This window comes from Garra rufa, chromosome 17 (genome assembly GCF_049309525.1).
Source record: "Garra rufa chromosome 17, GarRuf1.0, whole genome shotgun sequence".
NCBI classification, from domain to species: domain Eukaryota; kingdom Metazoa; phylum Chordata; class Actinopteri; order Cypriniformes; family Cyprinidae; genus Garra; species Garra rufa.
This window is the reverse complement of record NC_133377.1, coordinates 8,262,715-8,281,198: the sequence shown is the minus strand read 5'-3', so window position 1 is coordinate 8,281,198 and position 18,484 is coordinate 8,262,715.

The following is an 18,484-nucleotide window of genomic DNA, read 5'->3' as shown; positions in this document are numbered from 1 at the left end:
ATAAATGCTTTATTTTGCATCGTTAGTTCATGTTAACTAAAGCAGTTAAGCAATGTTTAAAAAAAAAAAAATGTATTACAGAAAGTACAGTTTTAATTGCCTGCTGTTTCACTGAAAATCGTCAATATAACAATATTTATCATAACATGACTGTGTTTCTGTGATTCTGCAAGAGACTAAATAATGTTTCCATAGCAAGAAACTGATTAGTATTTTTAACAATAAAAGCACAAGCACTTTACCAAAAGGTTTAACTCTTCCTGAAACTACTTTTTTCATTATTATATTTATTATTATTTAATCAAACATCATTTAGACAGCACTGGCGACTGGATAATGTTCGCCAAACGCCAAATACTTATACAACGGTCAAGGGCGCCATCTCATGGAGAAGCATCGATTTGACTCAAGTGATCCTGGCATTACTTCCAACTCCTCTCACTAATTAAACAAATGTTCAGCTAATTGTCAGCCTCTTACACGTGTGCTTCTAAGAAACAATTAGGCTAGCAGATATGCATATACAACAGCCTTTTCTTTTAATGGTTTTTCAGCCCTGCTGAAAAAAAAAAAACAGCTAAAACCAGCCTAGGCTGGTTGGCTGGTATTGGCTGGTATTGACTGGTTTAAGCTGGAAGTAGCTGGTTTTAGCTGGTCTCCCAGCCTGGCCAGGCTGGTCAGGCTGGTTTTAGCTGGTGGTTTTCCAGCCTGACCAGCCTGGAAAAAAGGCCAAAACCCCTCTAAAACCAGCCTGCCGACCAGCTATGACCAGCTAAAACCAGGCTGGTTGACCAGCTAAAACCAGCCAACCAGCCTAGGCTGGTTTTAGCTGTTTTTTTCACCACGGAGTTGATGTATTGAAATGTTTGTAATGGTAATTGTGGTGGAAACCATTAGAATTTCTGATGGTTTGTATTGTTTTTTTTTTCAGCAGGGATAGTTTGTGATCAGGTCTTAGAGCAAAAATGTAGGAGTCCTAAATTTAGAATTGACATGTCCATTACTTTTTAAAGAATTTCTCTTAAAATGGCAAATTATGAGCTACTTTTAGCCTTAAAATGTTTTGTGATACGCGCCCTGATCACCCAACCCTGCTGAAAAATCCAGCTAAAACCAGCCTAGGTTGGTTGACTGTTTTTAGCTGGTCAACCAGCCTGGTTTTAGCTGGCCAGTAGGCTGGTTTTAGAGCAGTTTTGGCCACTTTCCCAGCCTGGCCAGGGTGGCTGGGAGACCAGTTTAAACCAGCTACTTCCAGTTTAAACCAGCTAAGATCAGCCAACCAGTCACAGTCACTGTTGGCATATAATACCAACATAAATACCAAGAACACTTGCACACATGGTGTTATAGGGGGATCATATTTATATAGGAGTTTATTTTTATTAAGTATTCCGTTTTCAAGAGTGTCAATCTTACTGTATACAATCCATTGGCAAACATTACTCCAAAGGAGGCAAGAAGTAAAAATGAGTTTTTCATGAAAATGTAGTAAATTAACAAACCTCACATGTTACAAACACTCGAGAACAACAGGAATATTATACAAACATTAGTCCAAGGGAGCTTAATACATATAAATAATAAAGAAATTACATTAACACTTTACAATAATGTATAATGTATTAACCAACATAACTAACAATGAGCAAAGCATTTGTTACAATGTTTATTAATCTTTGTTAAAGTTATTTAAAATATAGCTACTTCCAGCCTCAACCAGCTAAGATCTGCCAACCAGTCACAGTCACTACTGGCATATAATACCAACATAAATACCAAGAACACTTGCACACAATGGTGTTATGGGGGATCATATTTATATAGGAGTTTATTTTTATTAAGTATTCAGTTTTCATGAGTGTCAGTCTTACTGTATACAATCCATTGGCAAATGTTAAATCCATGAGTGTCACAGATCATTACAGATCATTTAACACAACTGTTTTGTTACTTTTCGAATGCCATTTATGAATACTGTGGTTTTTATTCTATTACTCTTTACTCTTTAAATGTCAACTAAGTATAGAATGTTAATTATGATCTAATTATGAATTTTTTCCACCTCCAAATTATTGGGTGGCTGGCATGCTGCAAATAATGAATAGGCTTGAAAACGTTAAAGGGTCATCGGATGCCCATTTTCCACAAGTTCATATGATTCATAGGGTCTTAATGAAAAGTCTATAATATACTTTGGTTAAAAAATCCCAATAGTAGTGTAAAAAAACACCCTTTTACCTCGTAAAAATCAGCTCTGCAAAATTTTAAGACATGGCCCCTTTAAATGCCACTGAGCTCTGCTAGCCCCGCCCCTCTCTGCTGGGGGATTAGGATCTATAATGTTTACTTTGATTTTAGCCCCGATTTTGACTCGCCGACATGTTTTGAGAAATCGCCGACAAATGCCCGAAATCACAGGCAAATCGCTGCTCGTTCACGTGAGTGACAATCACACAGTGTGAACTATCAAAGACGCGATCTGAGAGAATCGCCGACGTGTCGCCGACACCCGTGAGATATTTGGCATGCTAAATATCTGGACCTGTCGGCGATTCAAAATCATGCCGTGTGAAAGGTGATCTGACTGAAATTAACATCGGCGATTACCTACAGCCAATGAGACAGCAACATCCAGGCCAGCTGGAAGTTGGGGGAGGAGTTACGAAGGTATAGACCACAGTATCAACAAGAATAGCTTCGGCTTCTTTTCTTTTCGCTGCAAATGAGTGCACATGCTATTTGTATGACAAGCTTCTTGCGGGCTACCATTTATTTTATAATAATACCAGTCTCATGTGAGAACTTGCACGCCTGACCTCGCGTTGTTTCCATGTCACTTCTCGCGTGTGTTTGGTTGTGAAACGTAGTTCGCGGACCGGGACAAAGTTGTCGGCGATTCTTCCTTTTGTAAAGTCATGCAGTGTGAAACCCCCTGTGGCCGATCCATCGTGCAGTGTGAACACAGCAGCGACAGAATGCTACCCCAGATAGTCATGCAGTGTGAAAACATCTGTGACGCGATTGCTTTGAAAATCGTGCAGTCTGAACTCGGCTTTGTCCGCTGCGTTTATCGGCGAAACTTGCCAACAAGCACATTATTAAGAAAGGCCATTTGCAAAGATGCATAAAAAGGTCTAAGGTAAGACGCTCATGTCAATCAACTGTGTTTTGTCACAACAACAAGAAGCTGAGAATGACCTGATTTTAAAAAGGGGATATTACTTTTAAAGATTCAAAAAAATACCACTGGGTGGATTTTTATCATTGTAGGGTGGTTGTGTACACAAACTGCCAACACACATTAATGTGCAAACAACATGTAAAAGTTAGTTTTGCACCCGATGACCCCTTTAAATATTATTTCCAAGCACTGATACAGTTTTAAAACAGCTTGTGAATAGTCATGCAATTGATTTACCTCAGACAACAAATGAGACAATATTGGCTTTGGAACCCGCATTAATATTGGGTCACTTCTTTTCATAAGACAGATGACATATGTTATGCTTAAACGTTTGGCGCTGTTTTTTAAATAGTAAAACACCAGCACCACAGGTTTCGTAAAGATAATGTTTAGGCCTACTTACAAACAAATGAAACAAACTTGTATAAGTACATTTTATTATCGTCACTGATGAAGAAGTGCTTTATAAAGCTCTACTCCTCCATAAGCTGGTGAACGACGACTCTGTACTGCAGGTAAACACTTTCCCCAAACAAAATAGGAGCAGTTCACTAATGCTACAAGAACGTATGGCTACCATGTATCTTTTCGGACATGTATCATGTGCTGTGTAAGCCTACCTTGTTGATATTATCACTGTACCAAACGTACTGCCAGACTAGAGGCTACTTTTTTAAAAAGTATTTTTTTTAAATAATCTTTGTCTTTAGTGTTGTTTTAATTGTAAGTGTACTACAATTACACAAAAGGCCTGCGTTCCAATGTGCATACTATTCATCCTAAATTCTATATGATATTAGTAATTTTCAATACTATTTAAGGCAGATAGGGTGGGTAGTATGCACATTTGAGACGCAGGGTATCTCTACAGGCTGGTGAGTATTTTCCTCATTTTGCCTTGTGTGAATTAGGCCTGTAGTTAATCATGTACTGCCCTCTTCAGCTCGGACTACATCATTGCAAATGAAAGATCTGTGGAACTAAACTTCTGTCAGTGCTAGTAGCATTATACTGAACATCATATGTGTTTGGTGAACACACAGAAACACATGCATGGTGATTAAGGAAAATGAGTCTTTCTTGTAATTAACATAATGATTTAGCATGTTTTGTTTGCAGAATGGGTGAACATTCATACTACAATTGAAACCATAGAAATACAACAATCTAGTCAATTCTTGATTAATAAAATCAAGTCTTACCTTACAATTTTACTTAGATATGCGTTGTGAAGAACATTTTTAACATTTAACAGGTTTCTAAATATATGATTCAGCATCTGATTTACATCATAATTGTTTCTTAAAGCCTCGTAACCTGAGGATAAAGTGAAAATTGTCATTAAGCTGGTTATTTTCCATGATTTGTGGATTCTACTGCTTAGTAAAAAAAAAAAAAAAAGTGTTTTTTAGTTTCAACAGTGTCAAGAATGAAGAAAATACTTTATACTTTCAATACTTGTATTAATAAAATTTTTACTTTCGGAACGGTTTTGATATTTGAATTTTAAATTAAGTAACATCTTGTCCTTTTTACTTGTAATGATATAGTCATTATAAGAAATGTCACTGTATGGAAAAGAACTGCATAAACATTCTTCAACAATTTGCAGTGATTGAATTACTTAACATGCATATTAAGTTCTGGGTTGCCTTTTGTATTGTTATAAAACAATATACTGCCCTCTGCTGATAAATTGTGCAGTTACATTTCTGTATTATTTTTGTATTATTAATTTGCATTATGAACAGAATTTAAAGAGACATCAATTATATTTTGTTATGCTAGCTCCAGCCTCCATTCATTATTTTTACAATTAGTTTTACAACTAATGTCAATAATTCCAAAACTAATTCAATCAGTGTATTTCAAATTGCTATTAAAAAGCATATATATTTTTTACATTACATTTAGAACATTTATTTAGTAATAATGCCACTATGAATAATTAACTATGGTTATAAAAAAAAAAAACATTTTTTTATTAATATCAGCATCATTTAATTTTATTAAAAAAATATTTCCATTATGTATAAATACCTACAATTCATATATAATATATGTATAATGTTATATCACAGGTTAAATGAGAGTTGTTGATGGCTTGGTTTTTGCTCTGTCATGACCTGCATTGTGGGATCTTTCAGGTGTAGACAGGTGTGTGCATTGTGAATTTGTAGAGACATTAGCAATATTACCAAAAATAAAAAAAAAATTCAAATACAAAAGATACACAGACAAGACTCTGAGGCTCCCTTGAGCAAGAGTTTTTATAGGCAGGGGTGCACAAAAGTTTTTTTTAGCATGGTTCTCATACCTGGAGATTTGGTTTGGTCCTCACACTACACATACACATTCTTGCTTTGAAAACGGCAACGAATAGCCTATAATTATGCTTTCAGTTCGAATAGAAATCTTAGGAAGTATTACAATTTGTTGATCTAAAATGGTAACATGTACATTAAAGGAGTAGTTCACTTTCAGAACAAAAATGTACAGATAATGTACTCACCCCCTTGTCATCCAAGATGTTTGTTTTTCTTTTTTCAGGAAGAAGGGCCTTATCTAGCGAAACGATCTGTTCTTTTCTAAAAAAAAAAAAAAAACATTTACAATATATATTCTTTTTAATCTCTACACAGATTACACACAGAGCTAGACAAAACGAGCATTTGAGGTTAAAAAGTATATAAATTGTAATTTCTTTTTAGAAAATAACCAATCGTTTTGCTAGATAAGACCCTTCTTTCCTCGGCTGGGATCGTTTAGAGCTCTTTGAAGCTGCATTTAAACTGCATTTTGGAAGTTCAGTCTCGGGGGCACCATAGAAGTCCATTATATGAAGAGAAATCCTGAAACGTTTTCCTCAAAAACATAATTTCCTTACAACTGAAGAAAGAAAGACCTGAACATCTTGGATGACAAGGGGGTGAGTACATTGTCATTATTTTTATTCTGAAAGTGAACTACTCCTTTAATAGCTTTATTTACTTTACACTGCAAAATGCAAAAGATTAGATGTAAGAAAAGCTGTACTGTACTTTACTGTCTCTGGCTTAACTATATATATATATATATATATATATATATGTATATGTATATGTATATGTATATGTATATATATATATATATATATATATATATATATATATATATATATATATGTATATGTATATGTATGTGTGTGTGTGTGTGTGTGTGTGTGTGTGTGTGTGTGTGTGTGTGTGTGTGTGTGTGTGTGTGTGTGTGACCCTGGACCACAAAACCAGTCTTAAGTCGCTGGGGTAATAGGCAATAGCCAAAAATACATAGTATGGGTTAAAATTATTGATTTTTCTTTTATGGCAAAAATCATTAGGAAATTAAGTAAAAATCATGTTCCATTAAGTTTTTTGTGAAATTCCTAAATATATCAAAATGTAATTTTTGATTAGTAGTATGCATTGTTAAGAACTTAATTTGGAGAACTTTAAAGGTGATTTTCTCAGTATTTAGTTTTTTTGCACCCTCAGATTTTAGACTTTCGAATAGATGCATCTCGGCCAAATATTGTCCTATCCTAACAAATCATATATCAATAGAAAGCTTATTCATTGAGCTTTCATATGATGCATACATCTCAGTTTTGTAAAATTTAACCTTAAAAAAAAAAATATATATATATATATATATATATATATGTCTTAAAATAAGACAGAAATGGCTAGCAATTTAAATGAGTGTTTGGGAGGTTTTGATTAGGATGCTCTTTTAATCAGGAAAAAGATGAACAGAACTTAATAAACATTACATTATTACAACTCAATAGTCTTTTAAAACAGATCATTCACTTTGCTGACAGAAGTTCCTATTTAGATCACAAGGTGGCAGCAAAAGATAAGCTAGGAAGCATGTAGGCTACATTAAAAATGATGTAAATGCAAGAGTAGGTTTTCAAACAAAATAAAAATAATAGAATAGTTTAATAGCCACTATAATTATTTGCTGTCCAGATGAAAGGTACACTGCAGGCATGGTGTGGGTCTATATTCATGCTTCAGTGACTGTGGAGCAGCTCTTGGCTGTTGGTTGGGAGGCGGTTCTTGTGTTTGACAGAGACGGAAGAAAACATGATTCTGAAGTTAAACTGAAGAGTGCTTTCAACAAGCACAATACACTGTACAGCTGATGGATCATTGAATTGCTCTAAATTGAGTGTTCAGATGAAATTGCACTTGCAATTGTGTAAAGTTTGAAAGTGCGTAAAGCGTGTGATGGATGTTCACTTGGGTCATTCTCAGGAAATGCCATTTGTGTGCAATGAATCACTTCAGATAGAATCAACAGCATACTGCACTCAGTCACATTATTTGATAGATCTGACTCTGTTTAATGTGTAATGCAAAAGACATTCTTAAATATTTAGAATATATTGTACAATATTTTCTAATGTTTGTTTTCATCTGAATATCAGCTAATTTAGATGTGTCCATCACCATAACATTTTAATGGGTTATAGAGAGAAAAATGGAATTAGATTCAGTGCCTGCATTTTGTTCTAAAATGCTTTATACATTATTTTATGCTTTATGTAGTAGTATCTCAGAAGTAGGGTTGTCACGATACCATAAAAAGGACTTACGATACTATACCAGCTGAAGTATCACGATACCATGCAGTATTTTGTTAATTTAAAATTCTATTCTACAAAATTAATCAAAATTTCATAAATAAAAAGAAGTACATGAAAACAGACAATATTTTTCTCTGAATACTTAATTAATGTGAATGTCTATTATCCATGAAATCATGTCAACAAAACACTGCACAGAAGCTGCATGAAGTGACATTTAGATGTGGTATTTATACATTTAGACTGCTCTTATAATTGCATAATGTTATGAGATTAATGTTTTAAATACAAAACTCTGAATATAGAAATATTATGGAAAAGAATGTAATATGATGATAAACTTAAACCCGCCAGCAGGTGGCAGCAATGTTCATGATTGAATCACTGAGTCATTCAAATGATTCTTTCAAAACGGCTGAAATGAATCATTCAGGAGCGAATCAAACGACAGTTTTTATGAATGGCTTAGTGAATCAGTGATTAGTCCAAACCAACGCTGATTTGGATTCGAACACAGAAACGAAACAACAACATCACTTAACTTTTGCTCGTGTCATTTTGCTGAACTGTCCGGAGCAATTTTGCTCGCTTATCTTGAAAGTTAGCAGCTTGTATATTAAAACATATTAATTTATAATGTTATATTATATTATATATATTATATTAATAAATACAATATATTATATTATTATATATATTATTATTATAAATTTCAACCCACTGAAACTTAGTTTGAAGTAAAATTGAGTTTAAAAGCTAAAACTCTAATTTTGAGCAGGGAATTGTGACTTTGAAGTCCAAAATTTATTTTATTTACTTGGTTAATATTAATATTTCCAATCTTATTTCTATATTATGGACTCTAATTTCCAGTCCATTGGCAAACGTTACTCCAAAGGAGGCAAAAAGTAAAAATAAATTAACAAACCTCACATGTTACAAACACTCGAGAACAACAGGAATATTATATATATATATATAATATTATATATATATATATATATATATATATATATATATATATATAAAATGATTAATAAGAACCAAGTGCAAAGCAGCTATGTTAATGAATGGAATTGGAGTGATTCTTGAGCTGTTATTTTTAAATAACATCAGACGTCTGAATCAGACCTTCTCTTCTGATAAACTAGCGTGAACAACGACGTGCGCGTGCAACTTCTCATTTCAAACTGAACTGAAGCGTCGTGAAACACTGAATACCATATAAAGCCTATACACAGCCTGTAGTAGGCTACACAACGCACAGCAGAAAGACATTTTGGCAATCAACTTGGTAATGTTTCTGCTGGCTCGCATGTTTAAATGAACGTTTAAAACAGTGTTCCTGCCGTGCATTAAACATCTATTACGGTCCTACCATATGGACGATACTACCGATTCAAAAATGCAGTGCCACTGCGGATATTTTTAAGCTTTAGTATCGCGATACTACCGTAGTACCGGTATACCGTGCAACCCTACTCAGAAGACATTTTTGTTCAACCACATCAAATCTCCTTTGGTTAAAAATTGGTTTGATCTTTCTTACATCAAAGGAGTGACATAATAGCTATATTTATGTGCTGACCTTAAAGTAATATGACATGGCTTGCACTAAACCTCTGAAATAACATTAGAAGCCCATTTTCTGCAAACTAAACACATCATTTTTCTCAAATTCAGTTTTGTTTTGATCAAATTCTGTGAATCTGTTCTCTAATAATATTCTGCATTCCGTTTGAATAGTTTAATTAAATTATAATAATCAAAAGCAGGTCTAATTAATTTATAAAGATTAATTTGATTTTATAAATGGTAGAAATAAGCTTCCATAAATAACAAAATCAACCCAGAATGTTGTCAATCTCTCACAATGAGTTACTTGCTTATTTAATGAACAGCATATGCCAGTAAACAAGTCTCAGATGCAGTCATAATATCCTTGTTGTTCCATCCTATAATGAGTGAATGCATATTTTGACATATTTTTTCCAAATTCATTCATTTTTCTGCATTCCTTTTTTCCAGTTTTGAATTAGAAATTTTCTAGGCTCAATTTTAATGGTTACATTAAAAAAATATTTATCAAAAAGCATGGCTAATTAATTGAAATTATGAAACATACAGAAATTAACAGTGATTTCTTAAAAGTTTAACAATAATTGCATTTTAAGGCCTTATAAAATAGGTTTTATTATTTTTCTCAAATTCAGTTGTATTTTGATCAAATTCTGTAAATCTGTTGTAGAGATGGTTTATGTGTTCATGTACTCCTATATTGAAGCAGCAGAGGCTGAAAACACAGCGAGTGTCATGTGCGCTTCAGAATGTGCATGATTCATATTTAAATCCCTGATATTCCGTGTCATACAGTAAATTCAGTTTTTATGACTGGATCCCGCAATTACTTCCTCGTTTTCCATTTCGTTTTAATCATAGGACCCTAAAAAACTGTTAATACGGTTCTTATCAAAAATTATTTCTTAAAGTACCTGTACTAGTAAATCATACCGTTTTTTTAAAGCAGTAAATCGCAATATCTTTTTAGTACCGGTATATCGTGCAACACTACTTATGACTTGCAATAGTATTTCATAATTTTGACTTAGTTTTGACAGTATTTTATCATTTTAATTTTCTTATCTTAATCAGTATCTCATACTTTAGATTTGTTAATGAACTGTTGGGGAAAGTTACTTTTAAAAGCAATGCATTACAATACTGAGTTACACCCTAAAAAAGTAACTAATTATATTACTTAGTTACTTTTTATGGAAAGTAATGCGTTATGTTACTTTTGCGTTACTTTTTATATCTGGGCAGGGTATGCTTGCTTGTTTTTAATACAAAAAGTTCTATTTTTGGCAAATGTAAAAGCCTTTTTACACCAAAAGCCTCAGGCTTAGAGAAAAGTAAATTCAGGTCTGTACAGTAGACTGCGGAAGACAAAATCTCTTCAGCAATAAAAAAAAAAAAATGTTAGATTATCTTGAGTAATTTTTGCTTATTAGTATGGATGAATTGGATCATCGAAGATCAGCAGTAAAGACATCAGTTAATAAAATGGGATTAAATACATAACGAATATTTGTATTATTTAACATATTTAATTATTTCAGGTTTGCATTGAATTTTACTGTTTTTATTAATTTTGAGGAATACTGTATCTGAGCGTGATGAATTATTGCATGTTCACATTTATGCTAGAACTAAAGTAATATCTCACTCACAATTTCTCTCAGCATGGGGACATTTAAAGCTTTTAATCAATAAATGGGGGAAAAGTAACTGCCATTTACTTATTTGAAAAAGTAACTCAGATATTTTCTTGTCAATTAAAAAGTAATGCGTTACTTTACTAGTTACTTGTAAAAAGTAATAATATTATGGAACTTGCGTTACTTGTGATGCATTACCTCCAACACTGTTTATGACTTAGTATGTTTAATTTATCTCATAATTAACTTAATATATCTTAAGTTAATCTGTTTATATACATAATAATGACTTAGTATGTAATAATTGTGGATTACACCATCTCATAATTTTGACCTTTTGACCCTTTCATAATTTCAATTTAGCTGAATTTTGACATTTTGTCTCATATTTTCGTCTTTTTATGTTATTTAATTTCCTAAAGTGTGATTTTTGTTTAGTTTTTTTTTTTTCTTATGTGTTAGAAATAAGCTTCCATAAATAACAAAATCAACCAAGAATGTTGTCAATCTCTCACAATGAGTTACTTGCTCATTTAATGAACAGCATATGTCAATAAACAAGTTTCAGATGCGGTCAAAATATCCTTGTTGTTCCATCCTATAAGGAGTGAATACATATTTTGACTGTCCTTCTGTCTCTAATTACGTCACCTCTGGGGTGCAAACAGGGGCAATAGGATAGTATTGTAGTATGAGGGTTCAGAGGGAGGTGGGGCAATTCACTTACAGGATTGTTTATTATTTTAAGACTTGTCTGAAAGACTTTGGAGAGTGCATTTTACGTCTCACCTACACAACTACTCAACAAACGCACAATTAGGCAGATAATTCCAACAAAAACAACAAAACAGATCAAGTCAAATAAGCAGACTAAATAATTAAATAAGACACCATAATGCATAACATAATAGGGGTGGTAGTGCATTGGAACTCTGATACATCTCATGAAAAGGGTTGTTCGTTATTTGAATAAATCAATGAATCAAGCAAACAACACAACAGACAAAAAGGGGAAAAAAAATATAAAAAGCATGTGTGATTTTTTTTTTTTACACGGAAAGTAAAAAGGATGAACAGATGCTGACATTCTGCAAAATAATTGAATTTGTGCATTGCACATGAGAGCAGCTTTGTTGTAAGTTGTGATCTTTCGATGCTAATCTAGATCATTTCAGAAGCCAGGCAATGTGTCATGCATTATGCTGGCTCCTCTTGAACTGCTTCATAAAAACTGTGGTCAGTATAGACCTCATGTGGTTACAGTGCGTCTGAGCTTACTAAAATGACATTAGTATAGTCTACATTGTGTACAGCTTATGTGCCCTCCAAAGCATTCTAACTTTACTGAAATTATTTTGATGTGATCAACATTGTTGCCATATGGACTTATTTTATGGGTGTCTGCTCTCTGATTTCCGCAGTACAGAAAAGGAGGATGGAATCGCAGAATCCAGTCATACAAATCGAATTTTCTGTATAACGCAGAAGTCATAATTCAAATAAAAATAAATATGTTTATCTGTAGTTGATGCAATGTTGAAACGCTTCTTAAAGCTGAAATAATTTTTGTAAGTCAGTGGTCAAATGCTGTGTCGCCACCTGAATAATGACTGATATTTGTGTGAATGTCTTTCTGAGTGCAAGCAGTGGGCTATTTCAGAAAGGAAAATTGAAAAAAATTAAAAAGAGGTATTAGGAAGAATAAATAAATCATGACTTATTATTTGTTGCTATTGTGTAAATAATATATAATCGTTTAATCCATAAAAAGTAACTGTAGTCTGATTACAAGTATTTTAAAATGTAATTTAATCTAATTACAAGTACTTCATTTTTGGAATCTGATTATGTAAACCAGAATTATGTAAGCATTCAGATTTACTGTCATCTGAAAATAACACACAGCCATTATTGGCAAAATAGCTGGCAACAAATGTGAGTATACCCTAAGTGATAACAGCACTATGATGTTTAACCATGCAAAGTCACATGTCCTATTCATCATGTTTATGTTTTTGTCTGCTTGACAGGACCATACAAACATGTGTGCCTTGTATTAGAGCAGTTAAAATTTGGTGCTTTAAGTACAATTCTCTCATACTGACCACTGGATGTTCAACATGGCATCTCATGGCACAGAACTCTCTGAGGATTTAAGAATTAGAATTGTGGCTCTCCACAAAGATTGCCAAGGCTATTAGAGGTTCAGTAACACCCTGAAACTGAGTTACACTACAGTGGTCAGGGTCATACAGAGGCTTTCCAAGATGGGTTCTATTCGGGACGGGCCTTGCAAGGGTCGATCAACGAAGTTGAGCACTGGTTCTATGCGTCAGGTGCAGAACCTGGCTTCAGAAAACAGACGCATGAGTGCTGCCAGCATTACTTTAAAGGTTACAGAAGTAGAAGGTCAGCTTGTCAGTGCTCAGACCATACGCCGCACACTGCAACAAGTCAGTTTGCATAGGCGTTGTCCCAGAAGGAAGGCTCATCTGAAGGTGGCTCACAAGAAAGCCCACAAAACAGTTGGCTGAAGACAACCTGTCCAAGAGCATGAATTACTGGAACCATGTCCTGTGCTCTGATGAGACTATAAGATAAACTTGTTTGGCTCAGATGGTGTCCAGCATGTGTGGCGATGCCCTGGTGAGGAGTACCAAGAAAATTGTGTCTTGCCTACAGTCAAGCATGGTGGTGGTAGCATCATGGTCTGGGGCTGCATGAGTGCTGCTGGTACTGGGGAGCTGCAGTTCATTGAGGGAAACATGGATTCCATTACGTAATGTACATTCTGAAGTAGAACATGATGCCTTCCCTCCAGGAACTAGGCTGAAAGGCAGTTTTCCAACATGATAACAAACCCAAACACACCACCAAGATGACAACTGCCTTGCTGAGGAAGCTGAAGGTGCCCAGAATGATTAAGGCAATCAAACGCTTCCTATAATTGCTGACCAGCTTTTTGCATTTCTCCAACTTGCTGGTTGAATAAAAGTAACATATTATATATATTTTTTTATGTTTACATACATGTGTGTGTATTTATATATACATAATAAATATACACAGTACACACATATATATTTGACCCTGTACCACAAAACCAGTCATAAGTAGCATGGCTATATTTGTAGCAAGGATATTAAGTAAAGATCATGTTCCAGAAAGATATTTAGCAAATTTTCAACCATAAATATATCAAAACATAATTTTTGATTAGTAATATGCATTACTAAGAACTTCATTTGGACAACTTTAAAGGCGATTTTCTCCATATTTTTTTTTTTTTTTTTTGCACACTCAGATTCCAGGTTTTCAAATAGTTTTATCTCAGCCAAATATTGTCCTATCCTACATGTATCAAACCATACCTCAATGGAAAGCTTATTTATTAAGCTTTCTGAAGATGTATAAATCTCAGTTTCATAAAATAAGCCATTATGACTGGATTTGTGGTCCAGGGTCACATATTATGTAAACAAAAACTTTTATTTTGGATGTGATTAATCTCTTAACAGCACTAAATTTAACCTATAAAAAAACGGAATTTGGAAAAAAATAAAACAGATTTCAATTGACTGCTTAGTGTCTGCTATAAATATTATTCTCCTCGATGAAGCAGAGTTTACACATTATTAAAGGGATAGTTCACCTAAAAATGAGAATTCTGTCATCACTTACTCCCCCTCATGTTGTTCCAAACTCACATGGCTTTATTTTTTTCTGCGAAACGCAGAAGATGATGTTTTAAAGAGTTGTGTTCAGTGGGTGAGTCATTTTTCAAAATATTTTCTTTTATGTTCCACATGCAGAAGAAAGCAAGCCATGCAGGTTTGGAATGACATGAGGGTGAGTAAATGATGACAGAAGTAAAATTTGTGGGTGAACTATCCCTGTACACCAACTTTAATTGACTGCAGGCTAATGCATTTTCATGAGGTGGCGCTTTTGGTTCTTGAGCAAGACTCCCGTAGTTAACTCCAGTTTGCTCTGGGGGATTGGTTTTGGAAGTGTACTGCAACATAAAAGTGCTAAAATGACTACTTAGTAGTGTGTGAGCGGAGCATATTGGTTTGTGTGTGTGTGAGAGAGAGAGTTTGGGTATTACTTTGTCAGTCTTTCAGAAGAGCATGTCTCCTTCACAGAGCTCGAGGTGGAGGACTGTAAGATCTCAGTCACACTTTGCAATGCATCTGCCCAGACTGTTTGGGTTGGTATGACGTTTATTTAACAGGATTACAGATAACAGCACATGTGGTGATGGGGCTTGGACACTCTTCTCTTACACTTGGATATTAATCCTCTATACGCTTTGGGAAACCGATTGCATCAGATAGTCCGGCGGGGCTTTGGTCTGTCGGGGTTACCTCAGGTTAGACCTGTAGTTATGTGCAATCGTTACCTTGAACCGTTTTCTATTTTTGAAACTAATTCCAAATGCAAAGTCAGATTTCTCTCATGTTTTTTTCATGAGAGAAACCTATCCCCCTTTTAAACATTTGAACGCTCTCCCCACCTCGCTTTCTGCTTATTTTGCTCCATTTTATTCAGGTTTTTTGTACCTCCCTCCATCTCTCCGTCCTTCACACCTTCTTGGTTTAATATATTCATTTCATGAAGCCTAAACCTAGCCTTTCAAACGGGCAGCCATTTTATGTCTTATCACGGGTGGGCCACAAAGGCCCAGGCAGGACTAGCACCATTAGCATTAGCATAGCACAGAAATGCCTGACATGACTGACATCTTCTCTAGCGTCATTGCTTTGATTGACACATCACCTGACCAGGTGGACCCAAAGATAGTAATATTCCTTATGTGGCAGTCTTGCCTGAAATGCAAAAATGCCTCACAAAAGGAGAGTAATATGCAGGGTTTGCTTTTGAAGTCACGTTTTAGAAGATTACTAATACATCTTTATCTGTTATGTGGCAAGAATTGTTTTTAAAGAGGTGTCTTATTTTGTCTGTCTTGTTTTTTAGTTGTGAAATATCTCTGGTCATTAAATTAAGCATGTGTTTTTCTGTTTATGTTAATAGTCTATTTTTATTCCCTTAAACTTCAGTAATTCAAGGTGCAGTGAGAATACATTTTTATATATATATATAAAAAAATGTGACCCTGGACTACAAAACTCTTAAATAGCATGGATATATTTGTAAAAATAGCCAAAAATACACTGTATGGGTCAAAATTATCAATCTTTCTTTTATGCCAAAAATCATTAGGATATTAAGTAAAGATCATGTTCCATGGAGATATTTAGTAAATTTCCTGCCGTAAATATATAAAAACTTAATTTCTGATTAGTAATATGCATTGCTAAGAACTTCATTTGGACAACTTTAAAAGCGATTTTCTCAATATTTTTTTGCACCCTCAGATTCCAGGTTTTTAAAAAGTTGTATCTTGGCCAAATATTGTCCTATCCTAACAAACCATACACTCTTGCCATAGAAGAACCATTTTTGGTTTCACAAAGAACCATTCAGTCAAAGGTTCTTTAAAGAACCATCTCTTTCTTACCTTTTTATAATTTAAAGAACCTTCTTTCGCCACAAAGAACCTTTTGTGAAACAGAAAGGTTCTTCAGATGTCAAAGGTTCCTCTATGGCTTCTATCTTGAAGCACCTTTATTTTTAAAAGTGTACATCAATAGAAAGCTTTATTTATTCAGCTTTCGGTGATATATAAATCTTTATTTATTTACTTATTTGTTTATTTTAAATGACACTTATGATTGGTTTTGTGGTCCAGGGTCACATTTATCCAGTGCCAGGAAACTGATTAATAATATTTGCAGAATGTGTCTATTTAATTTCTTGTTTTTAGATTATTTTTAAATCCCATTGCCTTTAATTTTTAAGGCAATAGTTTTATAATTTAAAGACAAAATATTCTGTGTTCCTACATTTTGCAATCAGCTTTTAAAGACTTACCGATAACATTTTACTCTATATAATATATGCATTGGTGCTGTCAAGGAACTCAATAACCAATCAAATAACCAACTGTTATTTAGTACTTCTTAATACTCAAATGTGCTATTTTGGGAAACCATGAAAATGAAATTAAATGTGCTTTTAACACACTATCTTTGTATTAAAAAATATATTTTACCACTTGTAGTACACTTGAGTGCACTAGTGTATGAAAGATGGGTTCAAGTGTACTACAATAAATTTGAGTTTTATATATCGTCTGAAAGTTGAATAAATAAGCTTTCCATTGATGTATAGGATGTATTTGATGTATTTCTTGGGATATGGCAATGTTTGGCCAAGATACAACTATTTGAAAATCTGGAATCTAAGGGTGCAAAAAAAAAAAAAAAAAAAAAAAATTGAGAAAATTGCATTTGAAGTTGTCCAAATAAAGTCCTCAGCAATGCATATTAGGCTACTAATCAAAAATTAAGTTTTGATATATTTATGGTAGAAAATTTACAAAATATCTTCATGGAACATTTACTTAAAATCCTAATGATTTTTGGCATAAAACTAAAATCGATCATTTTGACCCATACAATGTATTTTTGACTATTGCTACAAATATATCTGTGCTACTTAAGACTGATTTTGTGGCCCAGGGTCACATTTTAGTTCATATTTTCGGTGTCCCAAAATAGCATATTTGAGTACACTTAGATTTTCTTAAGAATAATTTTTAGTAGCTATATTAAGTACAAAATTAGTGAGTGAAAATAGAGGACTTTACAGGATGGAAGTGCACTTGTTTTTCACCTGGGTTGACAAGAAAATGCTTCATTGTTGAACTGTGCTCAAAACAACCATTCAAGAGTTTTCAGTGGGTTTAAAAACAAACAAAATAAGTAAAAGATTAATAGCCATGATTTTAACCACATTTTTGTCAGGTGAGGCACTTGCTTGATGGTCAGGTAGTCACCAAACATTTACACTCAGTGGAGTGATTAATTTTCATATCAAGAAAAAAAATTCAAACACTAGTCAGTGATTTAATGGATCTGGTTTATTTCCCACACTCACTCTCCAAGTGCACCGTGTTCTTGGCCCCAGTCTGACCTTTGGGTTTGAACCTCGGTCAAAAATTGTATGTTTTATGAACTTCTCGCTGAGCACCGTGTTTTCTGGAATGTGCGGTTTTGCTGACGTCTTATATCCCGAAAAGCTTTCAGAATGTCTTTTACTGATTGGGGATCATGTGTTTGATTAGGACATCCATAAATCAGTCTGTTTGTCACACAGTAAGAATGTGACCCGATCCAGATGTGCCTCTGTCACTAACTTTCTCTGTTCCCCCCTCTCTAAAACACTTACTTTACTGCAGCATCTGTGACAGAGAAAACAGAATATAAACACACTTCCAAACACTGAAAATTAATTCACGTCTTCACGTAAACCTTTTGTGGCCCGGCCGGTGGTTTATTTTCTCTAAAGGTTTGCGGAGGTCGTTACTTCAGAGGTCCCGCAAAAGGTCTTCGATTTTCACGC